This window comes from Esox lucius, chromosome 13 (assembly GCF_011004845.1).
Source record: "Esox lucius isolate fEsoLuc1 chromosome 13, fEsoLuc1.pri, whole genome shotgun sequence".
In the NCBI taxonomy this organism is placed as follows: Eukaryota; Metazoa; Chordata; class Actinopteri; order Esociformes; family Esocidae; genus Esox; species Esox lucius.
Genome location: NC_047581.1, coordinates 3,807,912 through 3,825,349, shown reverse-complemented (window position 1 = coordinate 3,825,349; position 17,438 = coordinate 3,807,912). Strand labels below are relative to the sequence as shown.

Sequence of the window (17,438 nt, the reverse complement as noted above, 5' to 3'; positions counted from 1 at the left end):
GAGAAAGACAACATAGACAGAAGACACATGACTACAGCACAGTAGAAACAAAAACACATTGAAACCAATCACACAGAGAGATACCACTAAACTACATAAAAATCGTGCACATAGAGACAAAACTAAACTACATTTAAATCAAGCCAATAGGGAGACACCACTGAATTATGAAAGATAATAGAGCATGAACACAGGGCATGACACCAGATACATGATTAAAAAAACATAGACCTCCCAGCAGAGAATATAAAAATACAGCAGGACACAGACATATTTATATGAAATCACAAAACTGTAGAACTACAATAAAAGGGCATATCACATGAAGCAGTTACAGGTGTCTGTGAATGTGTTTTTGAAAGTGGGAATGTTTAAAAAGTTGAATGTTTTATAGTTTTTTGTAGTTTCCATTCATTAGGTGTAGAGAACTGAAACGTAGTATGACAGAATTGTTTAACTAGATGTGACTAGCAGCCCACACAGCAGTAGACTCTTAAGCGGATCCGCATCCAAGTCGCGAAACCCGCGTGACTGTCACATTCGTTTTGGCACCGCCCAGAGGATCCGCTCCGCCTCCGGGAAGCGCGGTGAATTCTACTGTCCGACACTGGACCCGTGTCGGATCCGCAGAAGTGGACGCGCCTTTACTGTAAAGGTTGAACTACAACCTCTTGGTGTGCTCTTGCTACGCCGAGACAAGAGTCATATCAGTGGAGATTTTCTTTTCTGGGACACGGTTGCGCTGAACTATCTGAGTAAGTGTATTGATTTATTGCGACATTCACAGCAAACATAGGCCTTTGTGTTTTTTTAATCATCATGTATAATGATTGTAATGACGTTGTTTGATATTAGGACTTTTGTGCAACATGCTATTGCTAGCTGAGAGATTATGATGATATTGTAGCCCATTTGATTTAAAATGGGATAGACATTTGGCAGAATATGTTATGGTAGTGTGATAAAGTCTGGTTTGGTCTGTTTTAATGTGTCGCTGCTATCCATATGTAGCTTATGCTATGTTAGCAGCATGTAGCTCCTAGCTAGCATGCTGCTAGGCGCGATTGCATCATTTCGCAAGTATTGATAATGCCTATATATAGCTATATGTTTGAGTTCACGTTTGCGATGCAAACCTATAGCTGATAAATTGGCACTGGTATTTCAGTCAATGAAGTGGGGTCAATATTACAGTCAGTGAAGCACTTGTCTGCTATGATAGCTAGCAGGTACAATTTTAGCATGTTTAGTTTCTAGCTAGCTGTGCATTAAGTTTGCATTTTGTCAAGTTTGGTCTCATGTGTAGTGTCTATCTGCCATCCTCTTTATAATGAAAATCAAGCTTCGGCATTTTAATCACTGTTTAAGTCGGTTCAGACAACTAATGGGTATTGGCGCCTGTTTGAACGTCAAGAAGTACAGGCTTTTCTGCTAATGGTTGCTACCGACCATTACTTTGAAACCATTCAGCAAATACACAGTACATATGGAGATTTAACATCACGGCTCATTTTACACACCTTTTAAAATGAGCGGCTAGTAATGAGTGAACATTACTAGCTAGCTAGCTAGGTTTTTCATGTTGGTTTTGAGCGGTAGGCTCCCCCACTAACCTAGAAAATGGTTTTAAAACAGTAAAATTAGCTAGCTAGCTAGCTAATACGGAGGAATACTACATGCAGCGGGGGAGTCAGAGGCAGAGGGACAGTCACCGCAGCGTTAGCTAACGTTAGCTTCTTGTTTCATCTGGGGTCTAATAAACAGTCTAGTTTGTAGCAATGAAACAGACAACACCACTATTCAACAATGTTTTTATTTAAATACAACATTAGAAATGATTTTTACACACCTGATAAACGTCTCTGAAATGTCTCTTTTTTAGAACAAAAATGAATAGAAAGACTGTGCCTGTCTCCTTATCAACCTTAAGACGAAGGACACGTGTAGATGTTCAAAAAAGGCATCATCAAATTAGGACAGACAACTGACATGGACAGGAATAGGGGCAGATGACTGAGTTCTTTGAGGACACTGCCCCACCCTCTTTAGCTGCACATGCAATGCCAGAGGTGCAAGTTGTTACTGAAGATGACATGGAATTGGAGGCAGATTTTGATGATGTGTACATTACTCTGGATGAAAATTTGCTGTAAGTATTTCACAAAAGTTGGTATTTTTCCATGTATACACAACACCCATTAATTCATGTTTTCAAAATACGAGATGAAATATTGTCTCTCAAAATGCCATGGGGAAATGATATTTTATGCTGAATTTAACATGCATTGACATTTCCCACCATTCTCAAAACCATTGACCGTACATAGTCCACTATATTATTAGCATTATTCAATGATTTTTGTGAGATTATGAAACAACACCCCAACACATTCTGCCAAAAAAATGCAATAGTACTCTACGGTTGAGCTGAAGTTCTACTTGACCATTATGACCTGTACTTTTTCCTTCCTTATACTTCTTCCCACCAGATTCTTTGTTTGCCATTGTTTGGCCCTGTAGCTCGCAGCATACCATTGGTTAACAGATCACAACCATTTAATAGCAATTTCTTTCCCTTAGCACCTGACCATGGGGTCGGACTGCAACACCCTTCACCACCTCAACTCCCTGCACCTGCATTTAACATGAGGAGGGTTACTCAAGGTAGGGACTCATTTCTGAAATATTAGTGAATTGGAAGGCCCTAAAGTGTATTATAAGTCATGGTTAACAGATGACTACCATTTAATTTAAAATAATTCCCACTCTCTCACACCACCCAACTCACTATGGGCCAGGAACGGCAGTCCCTCCTCAACTCCCTCCACCCCCCGCACCGGCCCTCAACATGAGGCGAACAGAGGCGCCCTCTTCAAGCCTGGCCTACAGACCAACATGGCGAGGGGGAGGAATGACCGATACCATTCCCTGCTCTGGTGAGCACTAACTGACAAATCCATAGGGGCATTCTGTGCCACAGATTTTGGAAAAACATCCCACAACCATCACATATTTTCATAACTTTTGTCATTAACTATTGTCAATAACTAAGGTCAGTATTATGAGTAATGAGGATAAACACTGAAACGTGATATATTTTATACACTACATTTTAGCTATATTTCATGTGTGTCAACAGCGGCTGAGGTCCACATCCTTAGCCTGCTGGAGACCATTAAACAACGACAAGACCAGCTTGTGGCAAAGGTGAACTACCTCAGCAGCAGGCTGAACAGCACCCCTGGGGCCAGATGTTGAGATGCCGGACAATATCCAGTTTCCCCTGGAACAATTGGAGGCAGTGGAGGCATTTGAAATGTTTTTAAAGGAACCGTCAAATGGCCCAGCTCGACAGAGCGTGGTGAGTTTTCTTACTTAATATGAATCTTGCCATTAGGTTTATTGATTGTCCATGATTATTGCAAATATTCTATTGAACAGGCCTGTCCTGATCCGCCTTTTCCCAGTGGTTAGATTCTGTCAGTGAGTGACTATCTCCCTCGTTTGACATTGTGTGTAAAGGTGGCACAGGTTCATGAGGGTGTGAGCCAAGTGCATGTTGAGACAAAAAATAATCCAAGAGAACAGGACTTTTAGCAAATAAGTTCTCTGTCTTTCTACATTTCTGGATGCTTTCAACAGGAACTAAAACATTTTAAATGCACCTTTAAATGCAACTTAAGCTGTCTATTTAAAACAAGATGTCTTTGCATTTTAGGTTTCTTCTTAGGCCACCATTGGAGGTCAGGATGTGAAGAGAGTGACCTGGAACATCCTGGCCAGGCTCTTCACAGATGAGGTATCTCATCAGATAAACTGGAAGGGTGTTAATAACAAAAAGTCCTTCAGTAGGATGGCAACGAAGATCTTGCTTTTCAGTAAGTGTATAATTCAAAGTCATATTAAATACGTTCAAAGTCAATAGTTTTGTAAATGTTGGGGCAGCCTTAAAAATCTTAACAACCATCTGTCAATATGACCATGTAGCCTTTGTTAGACTGGCTACTATACCATAGACTTTTTTACGTTTGATGTTTTTTTTACTTGAAATGACTCTGCGAGCAGCTGATGGCTACTTTGCCATCAGCACGGTCATCTATTTAGTAGGGGAAATAGGCTACTAAAAATATTCCTGTTAACTAAAAGGGCAGTGCAATACTGATAATAATAAAAAGCCTACCTTTCTGACATGTAGTAAATCTTTGAAATTGCTGTGGGATCCCCTCTGCTGTGAGACTCCCTCCTTTTGATTCCTTCAGTTTGTCGCTGGCACTGTAAACCGGGTTGACCATGGGCGCGCTTCTAGAAAGTGGAGATGCTAACTTCCGGCACTGTCTTGGGCAAGACAGTGGCATACCTGTATTTGTGCGTAAGAGCGCAACTACGGTCGAAGTTTGGGGGTTGGAATCACAGTGGATTGTCATGTTATCGAAGTAAATGCACGCAAATGTATTGGCTGCCTGGTGGTTGTGATAACTTCACTCGCGTACATTTGTCTTGGCTCTCCATAATAATGATGGAATGCAGTTGTGTGGGTTGTAAATGACCATGTGAGTTGTATTTTAATTTAGTGTTGCTTTTGGAATGGTTAATCTAACACTAAGGTCTCTGCTGCAACATATAGCTTGAATGTTAAGTTGCTTTGGATAAAAGCATCTGCTAACTGACGTAATGTTAACCAGGGCTGTAGTAGAGACTAAACGCAAGTAAATGGAGTTCACCCACCGCTCAAATGTCAGAAATAGAGTTTATCCATCTGTTAAGAGTTTACCTCCAAATAGAATCTATGTAGGACCCTACCAAACTTAAAATACTGATTTATCCACATACAATTGTGCTCTGATCAAATAACCATTTAATACCACTGATATTGTTTGAACATTTTGGATGTCTTTTTTAAACATCCGATAGCGAAAGGTGCGGCAAACCTTACCCTGATCACAAATTCATAGTTTACCCACCTCTTATTTTAACCACCACAGCCCTGTTTATAACTTTATAATCATTTAGTCATGTTTTTAATTTAATCTCCTTAGTACCTATCTCATATATTGTATTGTGTAAGCATTCTTGGCTTTGGATGCCACATACATAAACATGTCTGTTTGATTACAGGTGCTGTGAGGAAAAACACAATGACACGGTCAGCCACGGACGCAGAGGTCACCAAGCATGCAATCTGGTGGTTCAACCTGGCAGCGGATCGGGCAACGAGGAGACGTGTCCCGCCTCAAGCCACACAAACAGATTAATAGGAGAAATAATTAATAAACTATTTTTATTGAACTTGTCGTTCACAAGTTATTCATTTTCTGATATTTTAGCTGTGCATTTCATTGAAGTTTTAGCCTAATGGATAAAATATTTTGTCTGCACCGACTGGGCCTATAAAGCACTAAATTAGGTTTTGACCACAAAATGAATGTAAAGTAGCTTAGCCAACGTAGGCTACTTAACAAAAACAGAATAGATAGAACTTAACTTTCCATAAATGTAAATGACAATTTGATATTTCCATTGAGTAGTGATTACTTTTGTACAGTAAATTGATGTCTTGACTTGAACCTTTTTTGTTAGGCCTTTTGACAATATTGTTAGGTTAACAATACAAGGCAATTGCAGATTTAAGATTAGGTCTATATTGCTGGAGTAACCTAGACTAGGCCTAGTGATATAAATCCTATGGTTTAGTTTATCCTATTTTATCCTACAGCAAGAACAGGCCTAAGGATTTTGAAAATGAGAAAAACCGGTCCAAAACGGACCCGGGCCAGATGAGCCAGGAATTTTATTAGGCCAGTACGGGTCCGCGGCGAATGTATGTCTCCTATTACTCCGTTTGTGTGGCTTGAGGCTGGACACGTCTACTCGTTGCCCGATCCGCTGCCAGGTTGAACCACCTGATTGCGTGCTTGGTGACCTCTGCGTCCATGGCTGACTGTGTCTCTGTGTTTTTCCTCACAGCACCTGTAATCAAACAGACAGATATGATTATGGTATGTGGCATCCAAAGCCAAGTATGCTTACACAATGCAATATGAGATAGGTATTAAGGAGATTAAATTAAAAAAGAAACATGACTATAAATTATTATAAAGTTATAAACAGGGTTGTGGTGGTTAAAATAAGAGGTGGGTAAACTATGAATTTGTGATCAGGGTAAGGTTTGCCGCACCTTTCGCTATCGGATGTTTAAAAAAGACATCCAAAATGTTCAAACAATATCAGTGGTATTAAATGGTTATTTGATCAGAGCACAATTGTATGTGGATAAATCAGTATTTTAAGTTTGGTAGGGTCCTACATAGATTCTATTTGGAGGTAAACTCTTAACAGATGGATAAACTCTATTTCTGACATTTGAGCGGTGGGTAAACTCCACTAATATTTCAGAAATGAGTCCCTACCTTGAGTAACTCTCCTCATGTTAAATGCAGGTGCAGGGAGTTGAGGTGGTGAAGGGTGTTGCAGTCCGGCCCCATGGTCAGGTGCTAAGGGAGAGAAATTGCTATTAAATGGTTGCGATCTGTTAACCAATGGTATGCTGCGAGCTACAGGGCCAAACAATGGCAAACAAAGAATCTCTGGTCATGGGGAACGTGAATTTGTATGTTTCAACATTTTGGCATGAACTACCTATTTCAACCCCATGAATGGATTGCCATTGAAAAACAATTAATCTAGACGGGGCCCCTTTACCTAGACAGTTTCCTCCAGGTTGAGGAGTAGTGACTCTGCAGCCTGGCACTCGGTGAGATGGTGGAGCTGGAGGAATGGATACAAGGAGAGGGGAATATCTTTAGCACTAACAAGGTAAACCATATCTATATTATTATGATTTTGTTATTTTGATGTTAAGAGATTATTCCTTACTCTGCCAGTGTAATTGATTTGGGCTTGAGGCTCCAACTGATACACCAGCCGAGTTGGAAGGTCGTGGCGACCTCAGAGAAGCTAAGTCACAATTTTCTGGCTCTTCTTCACTCTCATCAGAGTCCACAAAACGATGGCTGTTAAGTAACCATATCATTTTTGTTATTGCAATCCCAAAATTGCCAAATACACATATAATACATATAGTATTTTTGAATGCTACTTTTGAATGCTACTATTACTGTAGAAACATAACAAAAACAAGACCGAACCCACTTACATTGGCTTCCTGACTCGTTTCTCTGGCAGCTCACCCTCCTGCTCTGCCTAAGACTGTAGCTCAGAGGCGTTGCAGCCAGTCTGATATTGATTCATTAGCCTGATGGCATCTTTGTAGTTGTCTAAAATGAAATATGTTAAAATTAAAATGAGTTTCAAATTAGCTGTAGAGCTGCACAGAATATTATTATTGATGATGATAATTGTTAGTATCATTATTATTATCATCTTTATTTAACCAGGTTGGTCTCGTTGAGAACACAATATCTCTTACAAGAGAGACCTGGCCAAGAATAGCATCAACAGATATAAATTGAACATTTTAAACAATGCAAGGCAAAGACAATTTCATGTGCATTTTCAGAAAATAGAAACAATAGGTTATTCCAAGCATAAGGAGAAGCAACCATGAAATTATTTTCAAACAATAATTTTATGAATTGGCATACCACAAGTTCTGACGACCTTTACGTCATATCTTGGCCAGTTTGGCTCATGCTTCTCCTCGTTAGCAGCTGCCCGTTTCACACGTTCAGTGCTCTTAAAGCTGGGCCAGTACACCATCCCGTCATCATACCAGTCAACTGGCACAAAAGCAATGTCCTCGCTTGCCTGAAATTCAATTAGATGAAAAGGCATCCTTAATGTAGAAAGAAAAAGGGTATTTATTCATCATCAAAAAAGGAATAACATGAACTAAAGCATGCACAAGTATAGGCCTACAATGTATACAAATAAGCAAGTAAGATGGGCTGAAAGTAAACCTGAATGGTGCCCCAAGGTGGGAAGAAGTATAAGGAAGGAAAAAGTACAGGTCATAATGGTCAAGTAGAACTTCAGCTCAACCGTAGAGTACTATTGCATTTTTTTGGCAGAATGTGTTGGGGTGTTGTTTCATAATCTCACAAAAATCATTGAATAATGCTAATAATATAGTGGACTATGTACGGTCAATGGTTTTGAGAATGGTGGGAAATGTCAATGCATGTTAAATTCAGCATAAAATATCATTTCCCCATGGCATTTTGAGAGACAATATTTCATCTCGTATTTTGAAAACATGAATTAATGGGTGTTGTGTATACATGGAAAAATACCAACTTTTGTGAAATACTTACAGCAAATTTTCATCCAGAGTAATGTACACATCATCAAAATCTGCCTCCAATTCCATGTCATCTTCAGTAACAACTTGCACCTCTGGCATTGCATGTGCAGCTAAAGAGGGTGGGGCAGTGTCCTCAAAGAACTCAGTCATCTGCCCCTATTCCTGTCCATGTCAGTTGTCTGTCCTAATTTGATGATGCCTTTTTTGAACATCTACACGTGTCCTTCGTCTTAAGGTTGATAAGGAGACAGGCACAGTCTTTCTATTCATTTTTGTTCTAAAAAAGAGACATTTCAGAGACGTTTATCAGGTGTGTAAAAATCATTTCTAATGTTGTATTTAAATAAAAACATTGTTGAATAGTGGTGTTGTCTGTTTCATTGCTACAAACTAGACTGTTTATTAGACCCCAGATGAAACAAGAAGCTAACGTTAGCTAACGCTGCGGTGACTGTCCCTCTGCCTCTGACTCCCCCGCTGCATGTAGTATTCCTCCGTATTAGCTAGCTAGCTAGCTAATTTTACTGTTTTAAAACCATTTTCTAGGTTAGTGGGGGAGCCTACCGCTCAAAACCAACATGAAAAACCTAGCTAGCTAGCTAGTAATGTTCACTCATTACTAGCCGCTCATTTTAAAAGGTGTGTAAAATGAGCCGTGATGTTAAATCTCCATATGTACTGTGTATTTGCTGAATGGTTTCAAAGTAATGGTCGGTAGCAACCATTAGCAGAAAAGCCTGTACTTCTTGACGTTCAAACAGGCGCCAATACCCATTAGTTGTCTGAACCGACTTAAACAGTGATTAAAATGCCGAAGCTTGATTTTCATTATAAAGAGGATGGCAGATAGACACTACACATGAGACCAAACTTGACAAAATGCAAACTTAATGCACAGCTAGCTAGAAACTAAACATGCTAAAATTGTACCTGCTAGCTATCATAGCAGACAAGTGCTTCACTGACTGTAATATTGACCCCACTTCATTGACTGAAATACCAGTGCCAATTTATCAGCTATAGGTTTGCATCGCAAACGTGAACTCAAACATATAGCTATATATAGGCATTATCAATACTTGCGAAATGATGCAATCGCGCCTAGCAGCATGCTAGCTAGGAGCTACATGCTGCTAACATAGCATAAGCTACATATGGATAGCAGCGACACATTAAAACAGACCAAACCAGACTTTATCACACTACCATAACATATTCTGCCAAATGTCTATCCCATTTTAAATCAAATGGGCTACAATATCATCATAATCTCTCAGCTAGCAATAGCATGTTGCACAAAAGTCCTAATATCAAACAACGTCATTACAATCATTATACATGATGATTAAAAAAACACAAAGGCCTATGTTTGCTGTGAATGTCGCAATAAATCAATACACTTACTCAGATAGTTCAGCGCAACCGTGTCCCAGGAAAGAAAATCTCCACTGATATGACTCTTGTCTCGGCGTAGCAACCTTTACAGTAAAGGCGCGTCCACTTCTGCGGATCCGACACGGGTCCAGTGTCGGACAGTAGAATTCACCGTGCTGCCCGGAGGCGGAGCGGATCCGACACGGGTCCAGTGTGGGACAGTAGAATTCACCGCGCTGTCCGGAGGCGGAGCGGATCCTCTGTGCGGTGCCAAAACGAATGTGACAGTCACGCGGGTTTCGCGACTTGGATGCGGATCCGCTTAGGAGTCTACTGCTGTGTGGGAAGTCTTGCCTCCCCCAAACTGGATCCCAACCAGTTTGGCTACCGGTCAAACAGGTCTAGAGAGGATGCCATCTCCACAGATTTACATTCTGCCCTGACCCCCCTGAATAAAACCAACAGCTACATTAGAATGCTGTTCATAGCCTTTAGCTCAGCATTCAATACAGTCATCCCATCTAGGCTCGTCAACAAACTCCATGACCTTGGGATCAGCCCCTCTCTATGCAACTGGACTTTGGACTTCCTAACCACCAGTCCAAAATATGTCAGGTTAGACAACTTCACCTCCTCCACTCTGATCCTGAACACTGGTGTTCCACAAGGCAGCGTGCTGAGCCCTCTCCTGTTACTCCCTCTTCACCCACGACTGAGTTCCTGTACACAGTTCCAACATCATCGTCAGGTTTGCAGACGACACCATGGTGGTAGGCGTGATCAGTGACAATGATGAGTCAGCTTACAAGGAGGAGGTCAAGTGTCTGGAGGCATGGTACACTGACAACAACCTGGCCCTCACTGCAAAGAAAACCAAGGAGCTCATTACAGGAAGTCTAAAGGCTGCAGTCACATCCCAGTTCTCATCAATGGCACTGATGTGAAGTGTGTGCCCTGTCTCCAAGGACCTCTACTTAACCCTCAACACCTCAACCCTGGTCAAAAAAGTGCAGCAGTGCTGTACTTTTTGAGGAGGCTAAAGAAGGCCTATCTGTCTCCCAAGACCATTGTGAACTTTTACCGCTGCGCAATCGAGGGCATTCTGACTAACTGTACCACAGTGTGGTTTTGTGGATGCTCCATAGCCGACTGGAAGGCCCTGCAACCGGTGGTGAAAACCACCCAGCACATCACTGGTACCCAGCTCCCAGCCATCGTAGACTACAAGCACAAGCAGTGTCTGCATCATGCGCACGGCATCATCAGGGACCCTTCACATCCATGCCACAAACTGTTTGCCCTCCTATCATCAGGCAGGCGGTACAGGTCTCTCTGTTCCTGCACCAGCAGACTCAGGAACAGTTTCTTCCCTACTACTGTATCCCTGCTGAACTCTGTACATACACTGACCAAACCCACCTGCCCAACACTTAGTACTGTCTCTCTGGCACCTTGTCACACTACTTTATACTACTGGACTCTGACATTGCTTTGCAAAGTCCAATAAGGACATTTTCAATTGTTACATGTACATGCTATCCCTGCATTTCAGTTGCACCTGTTACATTGAACCTTCAATTTGCCTTGATTGCACATTTAGAATTGTCTTATGTACTTGCATTTGCCTTCATTACACATTTATACAAGAATGTTAAAGGAACCGTATGTAGGAATGTGGCCAAAACTGGTACTGCAATCACTTTAAAAATACTGTAGAGCGGTGTATCCCCTCCCCCTCCCCCTTACTCGAGGTTGCCAGACAAACTGCAGGATTGGGCAGAAACGTAGGCTGCTTCTACGAGCTTCCAATGGCAAGTGACGACGAGTCCAACACAGTACGTTTTTTTTCTGTTAATTATGTTTATGCTTAATTAACAGAGAGATATTTTGCGAAGTAATTATGTATTGCAAAAATTTACTAATTGTCATTAGTCAAATATAATTGTAAAGATGCTCGTATGTGACAATACATTGTTAGAAAAGTAGCTGTTAGTCTAACTTGTAACGTTAGGTATCTGTCATTAACGTAAGTACAAGCACAAGCCTATGTCACTATGTGTAACCGATATCAAAGATACAGCTATTCATTTAGCTGACGCTATAAGTGAAAGCGGCCAGCTGTATTTTTTTACTTATCCTGCAGCACACGTCCATAACGCTAAAATATGTGATGTGAAAGATTACATGACATTCTACTATTTTTGGCTGTAGAACTTGCATGAAAAACAAGTAGGCTACAAAATGTTCCAAGTGGGCCAACTTATTTTAACGTCATAGGCTACACTGTGTTATGGACATTAGAAAAAGTTATTTTACCTTGGAATGGCGCCTAGTGCTTCCAAACCAACACTAACATAGTGCATAGCCCAAAAGGTAGAGAATGTTTATTTTGAGTTAGGCTTCTGTCTCAATTACATTTCAAATTGCCATAATGGGCGTGCTAATGTTGTTTTCCTCAGCGTCTCAGCATAAGGACAGAGAAACGGGCTCTGATAATGCATTGCTAATGTTAGCATACGTCCATATGAGCTAACGTAACGTTACTTTGCACGAACATGCATAACTTTGTTCGACTGTCATGAATATATGAAATGTCCATTGACATCAAGTACAAGTTAGTCAAACATAGATGAATCTTACCTGTCCAGGAGAAAATTAGCAATGTTGGCGTCTGTCTTCAAATTCTTCTCCGTTTTCAGCCGTCTCCATCTTTCAAAGGCATCTCCTATACAAATTCTTGTTTTATTTTGGACTTTGTCACAACGTATTTCGGAATTATAACGAGGTCTTTTAGATTTCGTAACGTTAGAAATTATTTATCTGACTAGAGTTAGGGTAGGTTAGAGCAGAGCTGGCAACCCGGATCCTGAAACACTACTGACTTTGTGATAGGTAGATAGATGGAGGGTGGCGCCTCAGGCCAAAACACAACAGGGCAACATCAACATCAGTTGAGGGCTGCAACTCTCACTTTTAAATGACAATATCCTGGTCTGCCTACTGTTGTCAGTGATATAAGTATTTGAAATGAACATGATTTCTTAATGTCTAGTGCCACATCAGGGCCATTTTATGATTAATTGAAATAGATCTCTTACATACGGTTCCTTTAAGATATTTTTTTAGTAGGCCTATATACATTTACAATTGGGAATAATGTTACTGTAAACTACATCAACTTATTATTGGCACCTTTTTGTGTGTGTTTCAGACACGCGAGTACTACAGAATGCGTCGTGTTTCTCCATCCGTTTGGGTACACAAACGGTGGGAAACCAAAGTTTAAACTTTCACTGAGGCCTAATGGATTAACCATTTAAGGACACGTTTCTGTACCTGTGCCGTCGATTCCAACCATAGCTGTGGTGACATGACATTGCTGTCACGTACCCATTCAAAAATGAATGGGTACGTGACGTGACGCGACATGGCTAAAAAATACAACCCCTATTATCGGCCACAGTCCTCTATCATCAGCCGCCTTATTATTTGGTCCAACAATGTTTCATTTCCTCTTTATTTGTGTTACAAATGCCTCATCACCGTTTCAATTACGTGTTTACTAGAAAGTGTTTGATACCTTTCAATCAATCGATCAATCACATTTATTTATAAAGCCCTTTTTACAACAGCAGTTTACTTTACAGAGACACCCGGCCTTAAACCCCAAGGAGCAAACAACAGTGGTGTTGGATTGCTGTTGAAGATGGGTTAAAAACATTTTGTTGAAGATGGGTTAAAAAGTCAGATCACTGGTAACAACCTACATGATGATGTCTGGTCTGATGCAGTCGAAGTTCAGGAATTGCAACTAAAATGTATTTAACCTCCATACATTACTGTATCAAATAGGGAGTGGCCGATAATAGGAGACGTTAGCTAGGCTAACATCATTGATGTTTTTGTCTAGAGGAACAATAGCATGACACAATAAAATGTAGTATACAAATATCCTGACTTTTCCAAAACATAACATTATAGCATTTAACATGCATCATGTAAAACATTGTGATTTACATTAAACCGACTGGTTATCCAGTTTCTGTGTCTTCCACCATGGCTTCCAACAACGCAGCAGGCGAGTCAATCGTTGCTGCAGTGCCATAGAAGGCCAAGCTTTGACCCAGCAACGCATGTCGACGGTCAAACTATTTGCTCCGCCAGTCAGAACCGCTTCTGTTCCCATATGGAAAATAAATATATTTTTGCAATGCAAAATATATGTTGAATATATGATGGATATATGTCGAATACATTTAACTTAATTCAAAATCAATTTCACATATCAAAATGTATTTCACCTTTTATTCCGAAATGTATTTAAAAATGTATAAATACATTTAGCTTTATTCAAAATACATTTAAGCTATTAAAATATACACTCACCTAAAGGATTATTAGGAAAACCATACTAATACTGTGTTTGACCCCCTTTCGCCTTCAGAACTGCCTTAATTCTACGTGGCATTGATTCAACAAGGTGCTGAAAGCATTCTTTAGAAATGTTGGCCCATATTGATAGGATAGCATGCTGCAGTTGATGGAGATTTGTGGGATGCACATCCAGGGCACGAAGCTCCCGTTCCACCACATCCCAAAGATGCTCTATTGGGTTGAGATCTGGTGACTGTGGGGGCCATTTCAGTACAATGAACTCATTGTCATGTTCAAGAAACCAATTTGAAATGATTCGAGCTTTGTGACATGGTGCATTATCTTGCTGGAAGTAGCCATCAGAGGATGGGTACATGGTGGTCATAAAGGGATGGACATGGTCAGAAACAATGCTCAGGTAGGCCGTGGCATTTAAACGATGCCCAATTGGCACTAAGGGGCCTAAAGTGTGCCAAGAAAACATCCCCCACACCATTACACCATCACCACCAGCCTGCCTGCACAGTGGTAACAAGGCATGATGGATCCATGTTCTCATTCTGTTTACGCCAAATTCTGACTCTACCATCTGAATGTCTCAACAGAAATTGAGACTCATCAGACCAGGCAACATTCTTCCAGTCTTCAACTGTCCAATTTTGGTGAGCTTGTGCAAATTGTACCTATTTGTAGTGGAGATGAGTGGTACCCGGTGGGGTCTTCTGCTGTTGTAGCCCATCCGCCTCAAGGTTGTGCATGTTGTGGCTTCACAAATGCTTTGCTGCATACCTCGGTTGTAACAAGTGGTTATTTCAGTCAAAGTTGCTCTTCTATCAGCTTGAATCAGTCGGCCCATTCTCCTCTGACCTCTAGCATCAACAAGGCATTTTCGCCCACAGGACTGCCGCATACTGGATGTTTCTCCCTTTTCACACCATTCTTTGTAAACCCTAGAAATAGTTGCGCGTGAAAATCCCAGTAACTGAGCAGATTGTGAAATACTCAGACCGGCCCGTCTGGTACCAACAACCATGCCACGCTCAAAATTGCTTAAATCACCTTTCTTTCCCATTCTGACAGTTTGGAGTTCAGGAGATTGTCTTGACCAGGACCACACCCCTAAATCCATTGAAGCAACTGCCATGTGATTGATTGATTAGATAATTGCATTGATGAGAAATTGAACAGGTGTTCCTAATAATCCTTTAGGTGAGTGTATTTCAGATTTTATTCCAAAATGTATTTGAAAATGTGTAAATACATTTGAGTTCTGTCCAAATGTATTTCACCATCAACAATGCTCTCATTACAATTGTAATGTATTATAGGAAATATATTACAAAATATATTTTGAAGCCCATATTAAAATTTTTCAGATCCTGTGAAAGTAAAAATATTGAAATGTAATTACAGACGTATTTATTATATCACATTTAGGTGAAACACATGTTATAGATATACATTTCCTCTTACAGTCACAAATATAGTCTTACATGCTAAGACAAACTTGGTAAGAGAACTACTTGCAACCTTTAATGATATAATCCTGTTTTGAGTAGTGGTTAGTGCACCTGACTGTGAAGCATAAGGTTCCTGGTACAAGCCGATGCTGCCATATTTTTAGATATGCATTAAATACATTTTTTATAAATATATTTAAGCGGCCAATTTCAAACATTTTGACATATATTTACCAAATGTATTCAGGAATATATTTTCTAAATGTGTTCAGAAATATATTTTCCAAATGTATTCAAAAATATATTTAAAATGAAATAAAATACATATGGGTGTGATCCTCAATCTTCTTGTAATCTTGTTTTCATTTTTTAAATTTCTCTTGGCACTGTTGCTCGGTGTGAATAATGTTCAGCTCACCTAACTTGTAGGATATTTTCGTGTACACCTTATCATTACGAATCGCCATTTTGAATTCTCACTGGATTTGGTCATCAGTATAAACATTCAATTAGGCCTGGACTTCGTCGTCGGTCCATGTGTTGCTCGATTTTCTCTCCATAATGTTACACATTTTTTGGTACGCAAAATAAACTCCTTTAATAACTCCTGTAAATTTACTCCGCTGAGGACATTTAAAAATGGTGGTTGAAAACTGTGAGTAAACTCTACTACTACTGGACCAATCAGAAATGTTCAGTACTGCAAGCACCACCCCAAAATTTCCGGTACTCAGGGCGAGTCCTCCCTACCGAGGAGGGACTGTTTTGGGGGTAAAATGCAGTTCCTGATTCTAGACCCTGGTTCCTGCGGTGGAAACGCAGAGAGTTCCTGGGAAAGTTCCTGGTTTCTGGGTATAGTTCCTGTGGTGGAACTATAACTTTTCAGCCAAAGGTTTCGGGGCAAGAGATTTCTGATTTTGACCGCAATAACTGATGGAATGAGCATCTAATCTGCTTCTGTAAACTAAAGTTGATGATCTAAAAATGCTTATTTATATTTTAGTTCTCTGTTTCTGGTGGTCAGCATTTTACTTAACACAAGTGTTCTGTGTTTGTGTTGTTGTTCAGGCTACTGCCACTGAGGATGCAGAGAGGGACATCACAGTCACAGTCATGGGGAATTACCTGATCCGAAGAGATGGGGAGGCAGAGGACGTGGGAATTGTGATTGAAGGCGTCAAATTCCTGAGCCATGTTGGCAATGTCATCATGGGGTTCATAATGCTGTTTGGGCTCATTTATGCCCTTGATCTAAGCTTTCCAGACAAGCTCAAGTACCTTTTCCAGAAGGTCATAAGAAATGCAAAGATACAGCAGCTAAAAATCAAGTTGTTTTCATAAGAGGTAAACACCAGGATACAAAGCACATTGTCCTTATTTAGTTTACCTTTATTTCATTTCCTTATTATATCTTTTTAGTCGTTTTTTTGTTTTTTCAACAAAATATTGATGTTTTCCTTGTTCTGACATTAAAAACAGTAGTGTAATTGGAACTGTATAGATAGTTTTTGTTGCTTTCATTTTCTGCCCAGTGTGATGAGTTGTATACACATTTTCAACAACAAAAAAAAAACACCAACCAGGTTTTGATCAAATTTAAATATGTTTGCCTTATTACATTTCTAACCAATTACATAAAATTGTGTTGGACAAATTCAAATCATTTTTACTAAGTCAATGCCTTTATTTCATTTTAGCTGCATTTGATTAAAATGAGTTGGACGAAGGTGAATCAATTTCACTTGGTCAATGTAATTATTTCATTTTAGCTGTATTTGATCTAAATGAGTTGGGGTTACATACATTTATTGGATGGAAAGTCTGCCCAGAATTTAATTGAGTTCATCCAATTAATTGTAATAGTTAATACCAACAGTTGTATGGAAAATGTATAATCCATCCAAAGTTAAGAGCATAGTGTGACAAAACGTTTAAACTGTAAGAAAAGAAAACTTTCAGGATAGATTTTT

At 40.0% G+C, this 17,438-nt stretch overlaps 2 long non-coding RNA genes across 2 annotated transcripts; one reads left to right on the top strand and one right to left on the bottom strand.

Moving 5' to 3' along the window:
* Positions 1 to 1,688: 1,688 nt before the first annotated feature.
* LOC114840668 lies at positions 1,689 to 5,199 on the top strand. Its single transcript, XR_003782781.2, has 6 exons — positions 1,689 to 2,149; positions 2,581 to 2,664; positions 2,799 to 2,936; positions 3,140 to 3,361; positions 3,719 to 3,878; positions 5,116 to 5,199. It is a non-coding gene; the product is annotated as an uncharacterized LOC114840668 (long non-coding RNA).
* Positions 5,200 to 7,188: 1,989 nt separating this feature from the next.
* LOC114840669 lies at positions 7,189 to 9,736 on the bottom strand. The gene is made up of 3 exons (XR_004576733.1): positions 9,665 to 9,736; positions 7,602 to 7,792; positions 7,189 to 7,274 (listed from the first exon to the last, which is right to left on the bottom strand). It is a non-coding gene; the product is annotated as an uncharacterized LOC114840669 (long non-coding RNA).
* Between the last annotated feature and the right edge of the window lie 7,702 nt (positions 9,737 to 17,438).